The sequence below is a fragment of the Papio anubis genome, chromosome 5, assembly GCF_008728515.1.
Source record: "Papio anubis isolate 15944 chromosome 5, Panubis1.0, whole genome shotgun sequence".
NCBI lineage: Eukaryota > Metazoa > Chordata > Mammalia > Primates > Cercopithecidae > Papio > Papio anubis.
In genome coordinates, this window is record NC_044980.1 from 89,926,518 (window position 1) to 89,946,405 (window position 19,888).

At 40.8% G+C, this 19,888-nt stretch overlaps 1 long non-coding RNA gene across 1 annotated transcript; it reads left to right on the plus strand.

The window, feature by feature from the left end:
- Positions 1–1,953: 1,953 nt before the first annotated feature.
- Positions 1,954–12,801, plus strand: LOC116274933. The gene is made up of 3 exons (XR_004183775.1): positions 1,954–2,910; positions 9,375–9,563; positions 10,617–12,801. It is a non-coding gene; the product is annotated as an uncharacterized LOC116274933 (long non-coding RNA).
- Positions 12,802–19,888: the final 7,087 nt, after the last annotated feature.

A 19,888-nucleotide genomic window follows, 5' to 3' on the forward strand; every position in this document is an offset into this window, starting at 1 on the left:
TGGCTGTCGCTGAATTTGGTTAATTAAAAGTAGATACAAAACAAAATCCTGACTCTTGACTAATCTGCAAATCATTAACAATGACAGTTAATACTTACTCTGCTTGGGCCAGGCAATATACTAAACAATTTATAGGTTATTTTATTTAATGCTAACAACCCTGCAAGGTAGGTAGGTAGGCAGTAATAACATGCAGTATTAATGCAGTAATAACATGAACAGGTATATAGGAAAATACACCTGGTGCTTCCTAGGTACTCCACAATACTCCACAAATACTCATTTCCTTCCCTCAGTTTATTTGCCTAAGTATGCAAATGAATCAAGCATAGCTAAGTCTCCATTCTAGCTAGAAAAAAATTGTTTGCAACTTATGCATTAGAGGGCATGATGGAGAGAAGTTGGCCAAATATTTTAGGACCTCGGATTACTAGTGCTAGAAGGAAAACTTCCTTCCACATGACCTAGTCTAAATTTCCTCCTTTTTCAGATTAAGGGCATTAGAAGTTATGCTTGAGCTAAAATCCCACATGATATAACATTGTATGTTAAATTTGTATATGTTTTTAGATTAGAAACAGTTTATATGCATCATTTTTGAGACAAATGATGTGCAATTGCCTGCGGGATACTTCTTCTTTGGAGAAGAGAGTATTAGAATTTGCTGTTCAAAGAGGTGTTTCATTAATGTTGAGTGCAGAGCTAAATTAAACTATCCTAATGTTTTCACTTTTACATTTAATGATGCCGTGAATGATTCAAACAACATGATCTCAAAAGAGTAGCGGTTTTTTTTGAATGTTTAAATGAAGTGAATTACATTGAAGTAATCTCTCGGGTAGAAGATACTAATGTCAGAAGGTTCAGACACTCCTTCACCACCAAAGGGAATCTCAGGAAGGAGGGAGGGTGGTTAGCATTGGTAAAGTAACAGCTGCCACAATGGCAGAACATAAATATTAAGCTTCACCAACTACAGGTAGAAAGTGAAAATGAACCATTTTCCTAAAGTACAGTCATGTGCCACAATGATGGTCCCATTATAATGGAGCTGAAAAATTCCCATTGCCTTGTGACATCTTGATGATCCTAACCCTATCTAGGCCAAGGCTAATGTGTTTGGTTTTGTCTTAGTTTTTTAACAAAAAGAGTTAAAAAATAAGTTAAAAATTTTTAATATAAAACTTTAAGATATAAAGAAAATTATTTTGTACAACTGTACGATGTGTTTGTGTTTAAACTGTTATTACAAATGAATCAAAAGTTAAAACATTTTAAACAATTAAAAAGTTTACATCAAGCTAAGGTTAATTTATTATTGAAGAAAGAAAAATTATTTTATAAACTTAGTGTAGCCTAAGTGTACAATGTTTATAAAGCCTACAGTAGAGTACAGTAATGTCCTAGGCCTTCACATTCACTCACTCACTCACGCAGAGCAACTTCCATTCCTGCAAGCTCCATGCATGGTAAGTTTTCTACACAGCTGCCCCATTAAAAAAATCTTCTTAACACTGTTTTTTACCGTACCTTTTCTATGTTTACATGTATTTAGATGCACAAATACCATTGTGTTATAATTGCCTATGGTATTCAGTACAGTCACAGGCTATACAGGTTTGTAGCCTAGGAGCGAAGCAATAGGCTATACCATATCGCCTAGGTGTGCAGTAGTCTAAACCACCAAGATTTGTGTTGTTTGCACCATGATGAAATCAGCAAACAACGCATGAGTATAGTTTGAAATCAGCCCGAGATGGGCCTTCTGTCCTCAGCCACAGAATCCTAGACTTTGAGAGTAGACTGACATCCTTTCTTTTTTTTTTTTTTTTTTTTGAGACAGGTTCTCACTCTGCCACCCAGGCTGGGGTGCAGTGGCACGATAATGGCTCACTGCAGTGTTAACCTCCTGGGCTCAGACTATTCTCCCATCTCAGCCTCCCGAGTAGCTGGGACCACAGGTGTGTGCCACCATGCCTGGCTAACTTTTTAAAATTTTGCATACTCCCAAAGTGCTGGGATTACAGGCCTGAGCCACCACACCCAGCGTCTTTCCTATTTTTCAACAGACCTCCTGTTGCCACAAGGACAGGAACTTCAAGAAGTCTACAGGCATGGGGAAAGAGGCAATATTAAACAATTTAAAAACCATTGATTTCACTTGCTTTATGGAGGAGACATAACCTGAAGCAGTTGGCCCTCTTCTGCCCCGCGTGCATGTCTGTAGTTTCTTTTCAGCCTTGAGCAAACCTAGACTTGGAACTTAGCACCTCTTCAAGATTCCTTTCCACAAAATGCACTAAAGCCAAAGCATTGCTGAGCAATATAGGTTTTCTCCAAGATAGTACCCAGAGGAAAGTGTAGGAGGGAAGTTACTCTCACATGCCGTAACAGTGTCATCCTCACTTATATTTCTGTTCTCCAGAGTCTCTCCTTTACCTTGCCATTTCTGGGGGGATCTTTTTGTGTGCTCCTCACCCAAATTACACACACATACCCCCAGGCCTTGCTGACACCTCACTCCAAGCACATCAAAAGCTCCACAAAACTAACAGCCTATAGTGAGCAGCTGGCCCCAAGGTTTGGAGGCCTTTTGCTATTTGGACATGCTCCCTGGAGTCTCACCCCTTCCCACAAGCAAGCAGCTTATCAACTATTTATTTCAAACAAATGTTCTTAGAAATCTTTATCTGCCTCTGTAGATTGGCAACAGATTTTTCTTCCTGTGTTTTTCCAGACTAATAGATAATTGGCTTCTATCTGACCCCATCCGGACTTGGTACAAGAGAAAGCAGCCATAAATTGAACTGGTGGAAGAGGAAAGCCAAGGCATACTTTTAAAATATTTTTATGGATCATTTATTCAACAAATGTTGTGATCTGTCCACTATGCATCAGGCCCTGAACTCGGTGGGTACCCGAGACTTGACTCTAATGTGCGTAGCTGGCTCAGGCCGGGGAATTGCCACCTGGGTTTTATAACACGGCCTGCGTGGTGGGTGGTAGACAGTCGAGGGCATTGGGGTTCATGTGGAACAGAAGTGAAGGGTGTTGCCAGGGGAGGTTTCAAGCTGTGAAACTGGTGGTAGCGTAGCCTGTTTCAATGGCAGCACACCATCTTGAGTGGGGCAGGTCTGGGGGACTCGCATTCCTCAGCCAGAAGTCTCCCTCTGTTCATTGGAGTGTGCAGAGGAATGTGAGAAGTGGAGACCTCTCACCGCTGCTTAAGTACCACGTTGAATGCCCTGTGTTCCTTATTGGGAACCAGAGGTGCTTTTGATCCACACTGAGTAACCACACAGGTATACATTCCTGCGGGTGTTCCAAGTGAATGACAGGAGGTGGGAAATTAATTGCCTGTTTCAGTTTCACTCCAGGTTTCTCCTAAATTCTAATTAGCAATAAATGAGCTTGGCTCTCCTCAACCTGAGTTGTAAGAGTGCTTTCTTGTCTGAGTTCCTCTGTGTGGCTAAGAATAAAGAGAGTGTTTCAAGATAGACTTGTAATGCAGGGAGTCTTGACTTAACACCTAAACTTCAATAAAAGGAGGGTCTGTGGCTGCCTGGAGTGGAAAGCCCCTAGGTGAAGTTCCAGAGCATAATCAATTAAGTGTGCCACACAGGAAATGGCACTGTTTGCCTGATTGACTTCTTCGTGACAGGCACCCGCCTCAGTTATTTCAATGACTGCCCTCTAGCCTCAGTAATCAGAGCAGGAATTCTGATCTTTGACCTCTCCAGGGTCCTTGCCTTAAGAGCAGTCTGCTCAAGTCTTTTAGAATGTGCCTGGGCTGCAGTTTCAGCTGGACTGGTGTGGGCTGGTTGGGGGGAACTCTAGTGGCTTCTGTCCTTGCCCGGTGCTCACCAGGAGTGACCAGGAACAGACGGGGAGGCTTATCTGTCCTCGAACAGCTTAGAGTCCACACAGCACTCGTGGAAACTTCCAGACTCACATGGAAAAGAGGAGAAATTCAGATGAAATTGAAGAAATCCTGGGAAATGTGCTTCTTGTGAAAGGGTGCTTTAAAAAAGCATAGTTTCCAGTGAAGTGGTCTAGAATGAAAGTTTTCCCCTTTGTAGTTTGAAATAAACGGTTAACTCTAAACGGTATCCTGCACCTTCCTGTAAAGTGGCTGAGCTGATCTGTGGTCTGATTTAGATAGCCTAGAAATGTCCACTGGCCAGGATGACCAGGAAGGAAGTTGAGCTGTTTTGAGGAAGACTGGCTCCAACAGGAGATGTGGAAGGTGGTGCTTTGCCAGGGCAGCTGAATGCCTTCCAGGGTGAAAACACTATCCCCGGTCTCTGTAGGCAAAGAATCTTCCCTAGGGTCTGTGAGACAAGGGTACTAGCGGGGAAGGCAGAGGAGTGCTGGCCCTCAAAGGTGTTTCTTGTTTGACTTAAAAATGGTTGTCCTGAGTTAGCACAGGAGCCTGGTCAACCCATAATGAGGCTGATGTACTGACTGTTGGTTTGCTATGAAAAGTAGTTCTGAGTGGCATTACCCTAGTGTATGAAAGAGAACTGCAGCTCAGCCTCAGCCTTATAACTGCTCCAGGGACATTTCCTATTTCACTCCTTTCTAGACCAGTTCTGCAAGTAATTGGCAGAAAAACATAGAATGCGCATTTCAGACCAGTCTCACCTAATAAGAGGGATGAGTATTTGAGAGTATTAGGCACTGGACTTTGTGGAGAAGGCAGTTTGGCAAACATTCCCTGTAGGATTTTCTGCAGCTCTTGTCTCCACAAGTGTTTGTTCATGGTGATGACATTTAAAACAGGTGCTTCATATCTTAGGATTCCAAGCTTGGTGATGCTCCATACATACTAATGGCCCACCTGTGCAGACCATTTTGGGGGAGATAAATATCCTGGGGGTAAGAAGAAGAGATATATTATATGCAGGTCAGCCAAAGTGGCTGGATAATAGATAAGTTGTTGTTACACTAAGGGAATGGAATGGAATGGAATGGATAGATAGATAGATAGATAGATAGATAGATAGATAGATAGATAGATAGATAGATGGTGTGTGTGGATGTGGATGTGGGAAGAGAGGGAAGAATACAGACAGATATTGCAGGAGCTGCTGGATGGAGGGAGGAGGAAAGGAATATTTAAAAGACATGTTTAAGAAATTTAGCCAAATAATATATGTGGCACCCCTTTTCAATCAACACAGACCATAAGGAAAGATCTACTTTGCTCTTCAGTAGTCAGGACTGCTCAGGCAGTCAGAGTACATTCTAAGCACAACACAAAATGCAGATAAGAATGACAAACTCACCCCTGCTTTGGGAATTGTGACCCCGCTTCTGCCACTGCACTTAGTAGTGAAACTCTTCTTACTAGAAAGAGACACCTGTTTGGTGTATTTATCTCACTTATGAAGGCCCTGAATTTGAACATCTTCTCTGGCCATTGGGCTTTATGAGAGTTCCTCTCATAAATGCAGAAGCTGTAATCTGGTTCATCCATCGACCAGGGAAGCTTTCTCAGGTCGGGAAATAGTAACAGAACTCAGTTTTACATAAACAAGGTACTAAGTCAATGACTTGCCCACTTCAAGCTACATGTAGTAGGTGCTCCATAATTTGTTAGATGTAGTAAGATGAAGGAAGCATTAAGGCAGAGGGTAAAGAAGGTACACAAAACAAGGGAGTTAACACTTTAAACATTTTGTATTATTTGAACTGTTTATAGCTAGTATGTGCTGCTTTCATAATTTAAGGAAAAGGAGGGCCGGGCATGGTGGTCCACGCCTGTAATCCCAGCACTTTGGGAGGCCGAGGCGGGCGGATGACCTGAGGTCAGGAGTTCAAGAACAGCCTGGCCAACATGGTGAAAACCTGTCTCTACTAAAAATACAAAAAATTAACCAAGCATGGTGGCAGATGCCTGTAATCCCAGCTACTCGGAAAGCTGAGGCAGGAGAATAGGTTGAACCTGGGAGGCAGAGATTATAGTGAGCCAAGATCGTGCCATTGCACTCCAGCCTGGGTAACAAGAGTGAAACACCATCTCAAAAAAAAGAAAAAGGAAAGTTCGTGATCTATAAACAAACATTTATTATCTTTCAAATTTCACTATAGAAAATATTCAAAATGTAATTACAGAGTGATGTCAGTGAAAATGGCAGAGTAAGAATCTCTGAAAGTTCACTCTTCCATAAAAAAGCAAGGAAAAATCTGGCAAAAATTGTGAGAACCATTTTTTCCAGAAAACTACAAATTAACCAAAGGCTTGCAGCAACCCAGGGAGTGTTAAGAGAAACAGTGAAATCTCAGAACAATGAGTTTTGTGACATTTTACCTTACCCTAGACCCACTCCCTGCGACCCAACTCAGTAGCAGTCTTGAAAGATAATAGCCTACATTCCTGGTACTGGAGAAAACAGAATTGTCATGATTGGACCCATCTGGTAGTTCTTTTCAAGACCCCATTCTATAGCGCTGTCCTTATTTGACCTTACTTGAGCTTACTCAATTGTAAAGCTTCAGGGAGGAGAAGAAAGGGTGTTTGTTGAGCGTTACCGCCACCACATGTTGATGGAGAGTGAAATGACTGCTAGTATGGTTTACTGCCACTGTCTTAATTCATTCTAAGACACTAACAGTTTCACCCATCATTACTTTTTCACCATCAGTACAAATGTCAATACAGTCATTAAAAAGACAAAGAGTGTCTTAATATTGCTAGGAAAATAGTTTTGAGCCCAGCTTCTCTCTGAAAGAGTCTTGGCTACCAGAGGTCCATGAACCACTGCTGCACTAGAATAGAAATACCTGTTGCATGTTGTCATCAAATACAGTAGAAACATGAATCAGTAATGAAGGGAGACAAACAAAGGAGGAAGAAGGAAAGAAAGGAGAGAAATCTCACTGAGAAAATCTAACAATCTCAACATTCTCCTCATTCCTTTGCCCTGCCGTCCTAATCATGGACAGGAAGCTTTTGCTGGAAACCTCTGAATGATGTACTAGGTCTACACATGCCCAACATTGCCTCAACAGCCCTTTGGTACATCGAGAACTTGGTACATAGAATTGTGGATGGGTCATGTGACTGAACCAGGGATGAAAACCTGATGCACGGGATACATATCACAGTTTGGGCTGAGCCAATAAATTTTGCAAATGTTATAACATTGGCTTGTAGAGGGACTTGATGCATTAACTCAAAGGTGCTGGATTTATGAAGCTGACTTGTTAGGTGCCCTCTGAGGCTGTGCTAGGGTGAGGCAATGCTGGATTGTCTGAGACATTCCTGGCTTTACCACTGAAAGTCCTGCATTCCAGGAACTCCTCTCAGCTCCAGGCAAACTGGATGGTTGGTCATCCTACAAAGGCACCATTGTGAGTAACTCCACACATCCATATAGAAATAAACAAGTGAAGCAGACACATATAAGCAGAGATGTAAGATTATGAGCCAAATCTAGAGTTAGTGAGAGAATCTACCTTGATTCTTGATTATTTTCTCTTCCTTCATTTGCCCACCCATTGCTCCATTTATTGGACCAAAGCTTATTGAGTATTCACTTGTGCCAGGCAATTTGGTAGGAACAGGAATGGCCTTGAGGTCTAGGTATGCTTCCTATTCTTGGATTTTTCAGGATTCCTGAAGCTCTTCCAATAAAACCCATTTTTCCATTCAATGGGCTCCTATTCCTTACAAACAAAAATGCTTGTCCCTAAATACTTATCTGTGAAAATGATGAAGTGGATAGGAAAGCAGGCCGGAGGAGGATGTTTCAGCTTAAAAATCCCACAACTCTTTGAATCAGTGCATAAAGAACTCTTGTTTGTGGCATGTGTCAACCTGTGTCCTCCTATGGGATCCAGTTTGGGAACAGTGATATACATGATCTTAGTGGCTGGGAACAGGAGGAGCAAGCAGACACTTTTAGGCATGGTCACAAACCACTAGCTTGATTTCACATCTTTCTGATGTGACAGGGCCCATAGTTGGAAAACTGTACCACACCTCAGTGAAGAGTGCATGTCCTTAATAAGATCATCTAGCAGCTCTAATTTGTTTGACAAAGACTCCAAAACCAATTACACACAGAAGCATTTGCAGAGAGTAGAAACAGTTTGCCTTTCTTCCATTTTACTCAGACACATTTTGGATTCATTTCTATTTCTGATTGTTTAGAATTACAAGGTGATAGGCAAAATAATCCCTCCTCCCTCAAAGATGTCCATGTCCTAATCCCTGGAACCTATGAATTTGCTACCTGACATGGCAAAAGAGAATTAAGTTTGCAGATAAAACAGGGAGATTATCATAGATTATTCAGTTGGGTCCTATGGGTCACAAGGGTCCTTGAAAGTGGAAAATAGAGGTAGAAAAGATCAGAGTGATGCAACCTGAGCCTGACTTCAAGAGCTTTTGCTGGCTTGGAAGATGGAGGAAGGGGACCACTAGCCAAGGAATGCAGCAGCCTCTAGAAGTGGGGAAAAAGCGGGGAAGGGGTCCTACCCAGCACCTACAGAAAGATATACAGCACAAGGCCTTGATTTTAACCCAGTAAGATCCATGGCAGACTTCCGACCTACAGAACTATAAGATAGTGATTTTGTGTGTTTAAGTCACTAAATTTATGGCAATTTGTTACAGTGGCAAATGCAAAATATACACACTTTTTGGGGCAGTTAGAAAAGTTGGATCTAATCAGTTGCTACAAAACGGCTAACTACAAATCCCATAATCCTTAACTCTGAGGAAGGAGCTCTAAACTTCAGGTAAGTTATTACAAATGCAAGCAGAGCTGCCTGACAACAACAACAAAAATAAATATACAGTTTCAGAAGCAGTCAGCTAGAAGATTAGAACCTCCAACATCCTCTTCTAGACCATGTCTCTTGGTATAAACTTCTGGTTCTTACTTTCTTTCTCTTTTACATTTTAAAAATCCAGAGAATGATTCAAAATACAGAAATCATCATTCATGATAATTTTCTCAAATATGAGAATTCACTGGATAAAAATTGGAGGAATCTATGGCTCTCAGAGAGTCCCATGAATAGAGGAAATACCTAAAATCAGTAGTTTTTAGCATCTCTTGGATCACAGATCTATTTGAAACTCTTTTTAGAAAAATGCATATATATATACTTAGACAATTTTGCATTTATTTTTAGGGGTTTTCAGCCTCTCTAATGCTTATAGACCCAAGTTACAAGCAGCTGATCTACATGGATACTTTCACGATGTTGTATTTGATTTTACCGAGGGATACGTTTCTTAGAAAACACTAATGTGAGGGAGAACAAATGAACACACTAGAAAGAATATCTTTATTTTAGCTAACTATGAGGAACTAGAGCTTCCTCAAAGGACTCATGCTTTCCGTTTTTGTCATCAACAGGATCTAAATCCAATACTTCACTGAGCAAGAACGTGGGCTCTTCAATCCTGTAACTGGGAGCGCTGTGAGAGTGATTTTGTCAGCTGCGTGGCTCTGAAGTATCACTTTCAACTGAAGCATTTGGAAAAGTTCACTGTGAAAAATGTGGCCAAGAAGTCCTGAGGGAGAAGCTCCAAGATCCACAGTAAGGTACAAATGGGTGAAATCTTTGAGTTTTCTCCACTTTTTCTACAACACTCATGCCTTTTGTTGGCTGGTTTTGGTTTTTGATTCTTTTAACTGAGCTCTATTAACAGAAAACTAAACATTAAAACAAAAACTTGGGGCCATAGGACAGATGGTGGGGTGTAGTGATTAAAGTTCCTCTGCTATAAAGTACCCATCTCATGGGGCCACAGCAAAGGACATGTAGCAGAATGCCGTGGACCTGGAGTGATAAATCCAGGGAGGCTGCTATTATTGTCACTGCTATTTCAAAGTGCTTTGTACAGTGACATGATTCTCATAATCCTAGAATTTCTCTCTCTGTCTCTGTCTCTGTCTCTCTCTCTCTCTCTCTCTTTTTTTAAGAGATAGGGTCTCACTATGTCACCCAGGCTGGAGTGCAGTGGCTATTCACAGGTGCAATCATAGTGCACTACAGCCTCTAACTCCTGGGTTCAAGTGATCCTCCTGCCTCAGCCTCCCGAGTAACTGGGACTATAGACATGCACTACTGTGCTTGGCTTTCAGCACTGTGCTTCTTATGGTTCATTCCTTTATTATCTACAGTAGTTTTCCGTCTATATTAGAAGAGGTAATTGACTTTGTTTTGCTCTTTTTGAGAATTTCAGAGTGAACATTTACTGTGCCCATGAATGGGAGCATTTAGTGAGAAAGCAAATGAAGACCAGCAGATCTTTCAAATAGCTCTTATAATTCCTTGTTAAATATCTCCCTTTTCTCGGTCTATGTGCATGACAGGTCAACCATGGAGACACACAGCCCAAACTGGGAAAATCCAGGAGAAAGGAATATAAAGCATATGGCTTTAAAAATGTCAAAAACTTGTAGGTTGTGTCCTAGGCACTTTGGAACAGTACTTAGTCAGGAGAACCATGAAATGCAGAGCATCATTTCACAGTCAGTAAAAGAGGCAAAACAGATATCTGGCATTTTCCTTCTGTGGAAGTTCATACAGCATTTAAACCATATTTTGGTTTTCTTTCAATGCAAAGCATTGTGGGTTGTTTCCAAGAACAGGAAAAAGAGAAGAAAGAGAATGGAACCAGGATGTGGCTTGGGACTTCAGGTGGAGGAGGTGGAGGATAATCCTGCAGAGCCGCATTTAAGGAGGAAGCTGGGAAACCAAGACTAAGTTCAAAGACAACATAGTCAGAAACACAATTCTGGAGGCCTCCATTCAGAAGTGGGACCGTGTCAAGGGTCCAGGTGGGTGTCAAGTGTGTGGGCTACTCATATTCAGGAGAGCCAGTCATTTGTATCATAACCTCAGGTGTTGGAGGAGGTAGTAGGCAGAACTCCAAGGCCAAGGAAAAGGACTGAGCAAGACAAAATAACAGGCAGGTTTGGTCATGGGTGGAGAAGGGATTGGGTGAAACTTAGGGGCAGATCCCATGACACAAACCAACTTGCTATGGCGGAAACCAAACTGTGACCTGGCCAAGTTGGGCAGATGAGGTAGGGAGAGCATGTATTCAGGGATGGCTGTGGGGAGCTTCAGGTCTTAATGCACTGGCAAAGAAGGAGACTTTAGGTTTGGATTTTCACAAACCTCTCAAATTATGCAAAAAGCACCCAAATTTGCAAGAAAATTCTAACTATCACCAGAGGTCTGAGGTGAATTGCCTTAGGACTTGGAGTGGGCCAAGGAAGCCAGTAGGGCTTGTAGGAGGAGCAGGAGTTGGGGTCCATGTCTGAGAATTTTGAAGGCAGAGATAGGGAGAGTAAAGAAATAAGATTAAAACTGACTCTGGGGTCTGGGACTGAAATCTGGGAAAAGGATTGTGAAGCAGTAGATTTGGACTAAGTAAGTAGTAAAAAATTTACTATTTCTCAGGTTGATTGGGGATTTTGCAGATAATGTGCATATATATTAATAATTAAGCCATTCTTCAAAATGTTGACATAAGTGACTTTAGTAAAGAGTCAGCTGGATAGGCTGACAAAAGAGATGATGCTGGAGTTTCTGGAGTGGGGAAACTCTGCAGGTAACCACTGGCTTATAACTGTCCCCAAATAATTTTGCCAAATGCATGAGTTTCCTGCTCTTACAGACACTTCTTTAGATGAAAGCATTGACTTCTGAAGGTAATATTTACAAACACATGTAAGTACATTTAACCAGGAAGAGCACTTCTGTGAATTAGTACACATTATTTTATCAAATTAGCTCATTACTATTTTAAAAGCAGATTCTCTAAGGGAAAAAAATATTTTTTTAATTACCAACAAGAAATAAGAGTCTAGAACAGTGACTCCAAGATTTCCCTGTCAGAGACCCCTTTACTCTTTTATACATTTCATCCCTTGCAAACATCTATATTAAAAGATTTAGTTATGAAATGTTGGAGTGCAATTTACTCATTTAGTAAGAATTCTAGTCTTAATCCCATCCACACATCCGTAACTTCTGTGTGCCAGACTTCTTTGTCCTGACTTGTTTATATTAATTTGATCTGGTAAGATAGGTAATCCGAGTCAGGAGCAATAAACATATAGTACAATAGAGTGTAGGTCTACAGAAGATAGAGAAGTAGTAAGTGAGATTTTTAAAGGCCTGCCCATGTCAAAAATAACCAGAAAACTGATATTACCCCTTTTGCTTATGTATTTATTTTCTGCCCTCTGCTCTCATATTTAGTCTTGCCTCTAAACTAACTGATGGTTGCTACTCTCTGAAAGTCTGTTGACAAATTAAAATTTTTTCAAGGAAACATAATTGATTCCTATACAAAGGACATCACTGAAAGTGATTAATTCACTTTTGATAAACCTTCCCTAAAAAGAGCTAAAAGGAGTAGTGTATCTATTAGCTATCATGTTTCAAGTAAAAGAATCAAAGTGTGAACAAACAAACAAATAAACTAATCTGTTAATTTGGCATAATTGATGAAACTTAAACAAGCGACTTTTTATCCCTTGAGTCTTGGTATAGTTTCTTGTTACTGTTCTGTCTAAGTATGTTCTGATTTCCATTATGATTTCCTCTATGAGCTCTGAATTATTTAAAAGAAAAATTGCTACAAGTATGAGATATTTACATTTTTTTTCATGTACCCACCTTAACTCGGTATGATCTCAATATGCCTCTAAAGTAAGAATTGTACCCACTTTCCCGCTGGGAAAACTGAGGCAAGAGCAGCTAAGCTGCTCACCTAAGGGCAAGAAACTAGTTTGTAGTTGCTCTCTGGGGTATTTTGTCTCCTATCACAGGGACTCTCCTGAGCTAAGACAGGAAAGTTTTCCAAGATGTCCTGGTTATGTGTGGGCTTTCATGCTGTCCTTATCTACCCCCAGGCGATGAAGCAGGGACAACAGACATAAGGTATGTAGTTGGCCTGTCCTAGTTTGTGGCAATCTGTCCTCTATGACTCTCATGGGCACATTTTGTCTTTCTGATCTTCTTCCTCAGAGTTCATTGTTCTTCCTAGTTTATCTTTCCTTCTCTGTTTCTCTCTCCTTGTTCACTAAGAGTCCTATTTATATGCCCCCATCTGTCATTATTTTATTTTATTTCAATAGTGTTTGGGGAACAGGTGGTTTTTTGTTCCATGGATAAGTTCTTTAGTGGTGATTTCTGAGATTTTGATGCACCCATCATTCGAGCAGTGTACACTGTACCCAGCATGTAGTCTTTTATCCCTCCCACCCTTCTCCCCAAGTCCCCAAAGTCCATTATATCATTCTTACGCCTTTGTGTCTTAATAGCTTAGCTCCCATTTATAAATGAGAACATATGATGCTTGGCTTTCCATTCCTGAGTTATGTCACTTAGAATTCCAATTCCATCCAGGTTGCTGTGAATGCCATTATTTCATTCCTTTTTATGACTGAGTAGAATTCCATGGTGGAAATATACCACATTTTCTTTATCCACTCATTGGTTGAGGGGCATTTAGGCTGGTTCCTTATTTTTTGCAATTGTGAACTATGCTGCTATAAACATGCATGTGCAAGGGTCTTTTTCATAAAATGACTTATTTTCTTCTGGGTACATTACCAATAGTGGGATTGCTGGATCAAATGGTAGTTCTACTTTTAGTTCTTTAAGGAATCTCCACACTGTTTTCCATAGTGATTGTACTAGTTTACATTCCCACCAGAAGTGTAAAGGTGTTCCCTTTTCACCACATCCATGCCAACATCTTTTTTTTTTTTAATTTTAAAATTATGGCCATTCTTGCAGGAGTTAAGGTGGTATCTTATTGTGGTTCTAATTTACATTTCCCTGATAATTAGTGATGCTGAGCATTTTTTTTTAATGTTTGTTCGTGATTTGTATATCTTCTTTGAGAATTGTGTATTCATGTCCTTAGCCCACTTTTTGATGGAATTATTTGGGTGTTTGTTTTTTTCTTTTTTCTTGCTGATTGTTTGAGTTCCTTCTGGATTCTGGATATTAGTCCTTTGTTAGATACGTAGTTTAAGAATATTTTTCTCCCACTCTGTGGGTTGTCTGTTCATTATGCTGATTTTTTCTTTTGCTGTGTGGAAGCTTTTTAGTTTAATTAGGTCCCATCTACTTATTTTTGTTTTTTGTTGCATTTGCTTTTGGGTCCTTGGTCATAAACTCTTTGCTTAAGCCAACATCTAGAAGTGTTTTTCTGATGTTATCTTCTAGAATTTTTATCGTTTCAGGTCTTAGATTTAAGTCTTTCGTCCAGCTTGAGTTGATTTTTGTAAGATGAGAAATTAGGATCCAGTTTCATTCTTCTACATGTGGCTTGCCAATTACCACAGCACCATTTGTTGAATAGGGTGTCCTTTTCCCACTTTATGTTTTTGTTTGCTTTGTCAAAGAGCAGTTGGCTGGAAGTATCTGGCTTTATTTCTGGGTTCTCTATTCAGTTCCATTAGTCTATGTGCTTATTTTCATGCCAGTACCATGCTGTTTTGGTAACTATAACTTTGTAGTGTAGTTTGAAGTTGAGTAATGTGATGCCTTCAGATTTGTTCTTTTGGCTTAGTCTTGCTTTGTCTATACAGGCTATTTTTTTGTTCCATATAAATTTTAGAGTTTTTGTTTTTTCTAGTTCTGTGAAGAATGGGGATGGTATTTTGATGGGAATTGCATTGAATCTGTAGATTGCCTTTGGCAGCATGGTCATTTTCACAATATTGATTCTACCCATCCATGAGTATGGTATGTGTTTCCATTTGTTTGTGTCATTTATGATTTCTTTCAGCAGTGTTCTGTAGTTTTCCTTGTAGAGACCTTTCACCTCCTTGGTTAAGTATATTCCTAAGTGTTTCATTTTTTTTGCAGCTGTTGTAAAAGGGATTTAGCTATTGATTCAATTATCAGCTGGGTCATTGTTGGTGTATAGCAGTGCTACTGATTTGTGTGTAATGCATTGATTTTGTATCCTGAAACTTTACTGAATTCATTTATCAAATGTAGGGGCTTTGTGGATGAGTCTTTAGGGTTTTCTAGGTATACAATCATATCATTGGTGAACAGCAAGAGTTTGATTTCCTCTTTACTGATTTATGTCTTTCTCTTTTATGATTGCTCGGCCTAGGACTTCCAGCACTATGTTGAATAGAAGTGGTGAAAGTGAGCATCCTTGTCTCGTTCCAGTTCTCAGATGGAATGCTTTTAACTTTTCCCCAATTCAGTATAATGTTGGCTGTGGGTTTGTCGTAGATGGCTTTCATTACCTTGAGGTATTTCCCTTCTATACCAATTTTGCTGAGGGATTTAATCATAAAGGGATGCTGGGTTTTGTCAAATTACTTTTCTGCATCTATTAAGATGATCATATGATCATTGTTTTTAATTCTGTTTATGTGATATATCACATTTACTGACTTGCATATGTTAAACCATCCCTGCATCCCTGACATGAATTGATGTATCATCAATTTATCATGATGTATTATCTTGATCATGATGTATTATCTTTTTGAAATGCTGTTGGATTCAGTTAGCTAGTATTTTGTTGAGGATTTTTGCATCTATGTTCATCATGGATATTGGTCTGTAGTTTTCTGTTTTTTATGTTCATTCCTGGTTTTGGTATTAGAGTGATACTGATTGCATGGAATGATTTAGGGAGGGTTCCCTCCTTATCTTTTGGAATAGTTTAAGTAGGATTGGTACCAGTTCTTCTTTGAATGTCTGATATAATTCAGCTGTGAATCCATCTGGCTGTGGACTTTTTTTATTTTGGCAATTTTTAAATTACTGTTTCAATCTCACTGCTTGTTATTGGTTTGTTCAATGTTTCTATTTCTTCCTGGTTTAATCTAGGAGGGTTGTATATTTCCAGAAATTTGTCCATCTCCTCTAGATTTTCTAGTTTGTGCACATAAAGGTTTTCATAGTAGCTTTCAATGATCTTTTGTGTTTCTGTGGTATTGGTTGTAATAGCTCATGTTTCATTTCTAATTGAGCTTATTTGGATCTTCTCTCTTCTTGGTTAATCTTGCTAATGGTCTATCAATTGTGTTTATCTTTTCAAAGAACCAGCCTGTTGTTTCATTTATCTTTTGTATTTTTTGTTTCAATTTCATTCAGTTCTGCTCTAATCTTGATTATTTCTTTTCTTCTGCTAGGTTTGGGCTTGGTTTGTTCTTGCTTCTCTAGTTCCTTGAGATGCGATCTTAGATTGTCTGTTTTTGCTCTTTCAGACATTTTCATGTAGGGATTTAATGCTATGAAATTTCCTCTTAGCACCACTTTTGCCGTAACCCATAGGTTTCAATAAGTCGTGTTACATTGTTCAGTTCAAATAATTTTTAAATTTCCATCTTGATTTCATTGTTGACTCAAAGATCATTCAAGAGCAGATTATTTCATTTCCATGTATTTATATAGTGTTCTGGGTTCCTTTTGGAGTTAATCTCCAGTTTTATTTTACTGTGGTCTGGGAGGATACTTGATATAATTTTGATTTTCTTAAATTTATTGAGACTTGTCTGTGATCTATCATATGGTCTATCTTGGAGAATGTTCCATGTGCTGATGAAAAGAATGTGTATTCTTTAGTTATTGGATAAAATGTTCTGCAAATATCTGTGAAGTACATTTTTTTAATCTTTGTGTTCTTTTATATACCGATCAGGAGCAAGATTCCTGATTGGTATACAGTGATGTATTTATTAAACATAGGCCTGTGCAGAAATTACATACTATCCATCTAGATAGGTTGTTACACTTTTGCCTATTGATGGAATGTTCCATTTATCAAGTTTTATACATCAAAAAGCTTCTGAATTTCATCAGACTGTCCATTAATTTACCTCTGAAAAAGTGGCACTTAATTTCAGCTACTATATTTTACAGCATTAAAAAGCTTATGCATTAGGGTGCCTCTCTGCACAATGGCACTGAGCAGACAGAGCTGGGTCCATTATCTTACCCAGATTCACATAGTCACACTTGAGAGCTTTATACCAGAGAGCAGGGACAGTTGCTGCTAGCCATTACAGACTTCTTACTCTGAGAGCCTATCTTCTTGGCCACATTTTCTATAGCCAATGAAGCCATGCCAGCAGCTGTCTCATGTATAACTTGGCATTAGAGCACCAGGTCTGTTGGATAGTGGTGGTGTGCCCGGAATTGGTGGGTTCTTGGTCTTGCTGACTTCAAGAATGAAGCCGCAGACCCTCGTGGTGAGTGTTACAGTTCTTAAAGATGGTGTGTCCAGAGTTTGTTCCTTCGGATGTTCAGATGTGTCTGGAACTTCTTCCTTCTGATGAGTTCATGGTCTTGCTGACAGGAGTGAAGCTGCAGACCTTCACGGTGAGTGTTACAGCTCTTAAAGGCAGCACGTCTGGAGTTGTTCCTTCTTCCCCGTGGGTTCTTGGTCTTGCTGGCTTCAGGAGTGAAGCTGCAGACCTTCACAGTGAGTGTTATAGCTCATAAAGGCAGCATGGACCCAAAGAGTGAGCAGCATCAGGATTTATTGTAAAGAGCGAAAGAATAAAGCTTCCACAGTGTGGAAGGGGACCCAAGGCTTTGCTGCTGGCAGGCTCAGGCAACCTGCTTTTATTCCCTTATCTGGCCCCACCCATATCCTGCTGATTGGTCCATTTTACAGAGACAGCTGATTGGTCCGTTTTGACAGAGTGCTGATTGGTTCGTTTACAATCTCTGAGTTAGACAGAGTACTGATTGGTGTGTTTACAATCCCTGAGCTAGACACAGAGTGCTGATTGGTGTGTTTACAATCCTTTAGCTAGACACAGGGTGCTAGACACAAAAGTTCTCCAAGTCCCCACTAGATTAGCCAGATACAGAGTACTGATTGGTGTATTTACAAACCTTGAGCTAGACACAGGTTGCTAATTGGTGTTTTTTCAATCCCTTAGCTAGACATAAAGGTTCTCAAGTCCGCACTAGATCCAGGAGCCCTGCTGGCTTCAGCCAGTGGATCCTGCACCAGGGCTGCAGGTGGAGCTGCCCACCAGTCCCACACCAGGCACCTGCACTCCTCAGCCCTTGGGCAGTCAATGGGACTAAGGTGCAGGGGCTGCGCGGGGCTCACAGGGGAGGCGCTCCTGGGGGAGGCGCTCCTGGGGGAGGCGCTCCTGGGGGAGGCGCTCCTGGGGGAGGCGCTCGTGGGGAAGGTGCTCTTTGGGGAGGCGCTCGTAGGGATTCTAGCGGGGAGGCTCAGGCCACACAGGACCCATGACTTGGGAGCGAGGGAAGGCTTCCGCATAGCAGGCTGCAGGTCCCGAGCCCTGCCCCACGGGGAGGCAGCTGAGTCCCTGCGAGAATTTGAGTGCAGCCCAGGTAGGCCAGCACTGCTGGGGGACCCGGCACACCCTCTGCAGCTGCTGGCCCCGGTGCTAAGCCCTCACTGCTCTGGGCAGCCGGCGCCAGCCAGCCACTCCGAGTGCAGGGCCCACCGAACCCACACCCACCCAGAACTTGTGCTGGCCCATGAGCGCTGCATGCGCAGCCCCGGTTGCCGCGGGTGCCTCTCCCTCCACACCTCCCCACAAGCAGAAGGAGCCAGCTCCAGCCTCAGCCAGCCCACAGAGGGGCTCCCACAGTGTCTGTGGCAGGCTGAAGGGCTCCTCAAGTGCCACCAGAGTGGACGCCAAGGCCGAGGAGGCACCGAGAGCGAGGGCTGCTAGCACGTTGACACCTCTCAGTGGCAGGCACTATTATTTTATATTCTGGTAAAAGGCCAATTTTAAAAACTGCCACTTGGAGATAAAAATCAAGGGCACAATATACTTAGAAAGTATTGAGCAATCTGGTATTCCCAATGATGTGAATACTTTCAAAAACCAATGGCAAATTGTACCCACGTTTTCCAGCTATGGAAATATTAATACATTGATTCAAATCCCGTTACTCAATCCACATAGCCATGAGGTCATCCTGCAAAGGGCGTACCAAAAAAATACGAAGTTAGGGTGACAAAGTTTGACAGTGATGTTATACAAGTCAAACTTGGAAGGTCATAGTAGGTATACCTAGGCTGAGAGGAAAGCATCAAATCCTTTGTGTACACATTTAGTTTTTTTGTAACAAAGCAATTTGTATACTTTTAACATTTAAAACTGAGTATCATCTTTCATTTCCAGTGAAATAAAAAGAAAATTTCAAAATGAACAGGAACAAAATTACAATAGAGAATGTCAATTCCAAATAAGATCCTACAGGTTCTGCTGATTCTCCCATTGAGTGGGAGGGCTCAAGTCATCATTAGGAGAGAATTTCTTTTAAAAGTGCCATCTTAAACTGCAAGGATGTCTGTCAAGTATCACAATTAAACATACCAAAGGAGAAGCCATGTTGTCAAAATGCCCACTTAACCACCCAAACATCTCAAACCTATCCTTTGCTGACCTTCTATAATGCCATTTTTTAAAGTTTTTTATTCTTTTTTTTAAACAAGAGAAAGTAGATACATGTTGGTAAATGCCTACTGTCCATATTTACATAGAGACACAGTGTACTCTCTTGAGCCCAATATACAGAGAAAGGAGAAAAAAAAGCTAGAATTCTATGCACTAATACACAGGGCCTAGCACTCTGCAGCTTCCAGTAGCACGAAGGGAGCAGGTTTTTCTTTTTTTCCCACAGAGCTTGGTGGTGTCGATTCCATACAGTTTTGGTCAGACAGGAAGGGATAACAAAGCATTTCGAACAGAAAGGGGTAGAGACTCTTTTCCCATTGTATTATGCTCGAGTTGTTTCTCCCAAAATAAGTTGAAAGCCGTGGTTTAGAGAACAGAGACCTCAAGAACAGGGTGAATGAGCACGAGGGGAAAAAAAAAAAAAGACAGCAACTTGCTCCCAGGGACTGGAGAAAATTTTTAAAAAAGGAAGG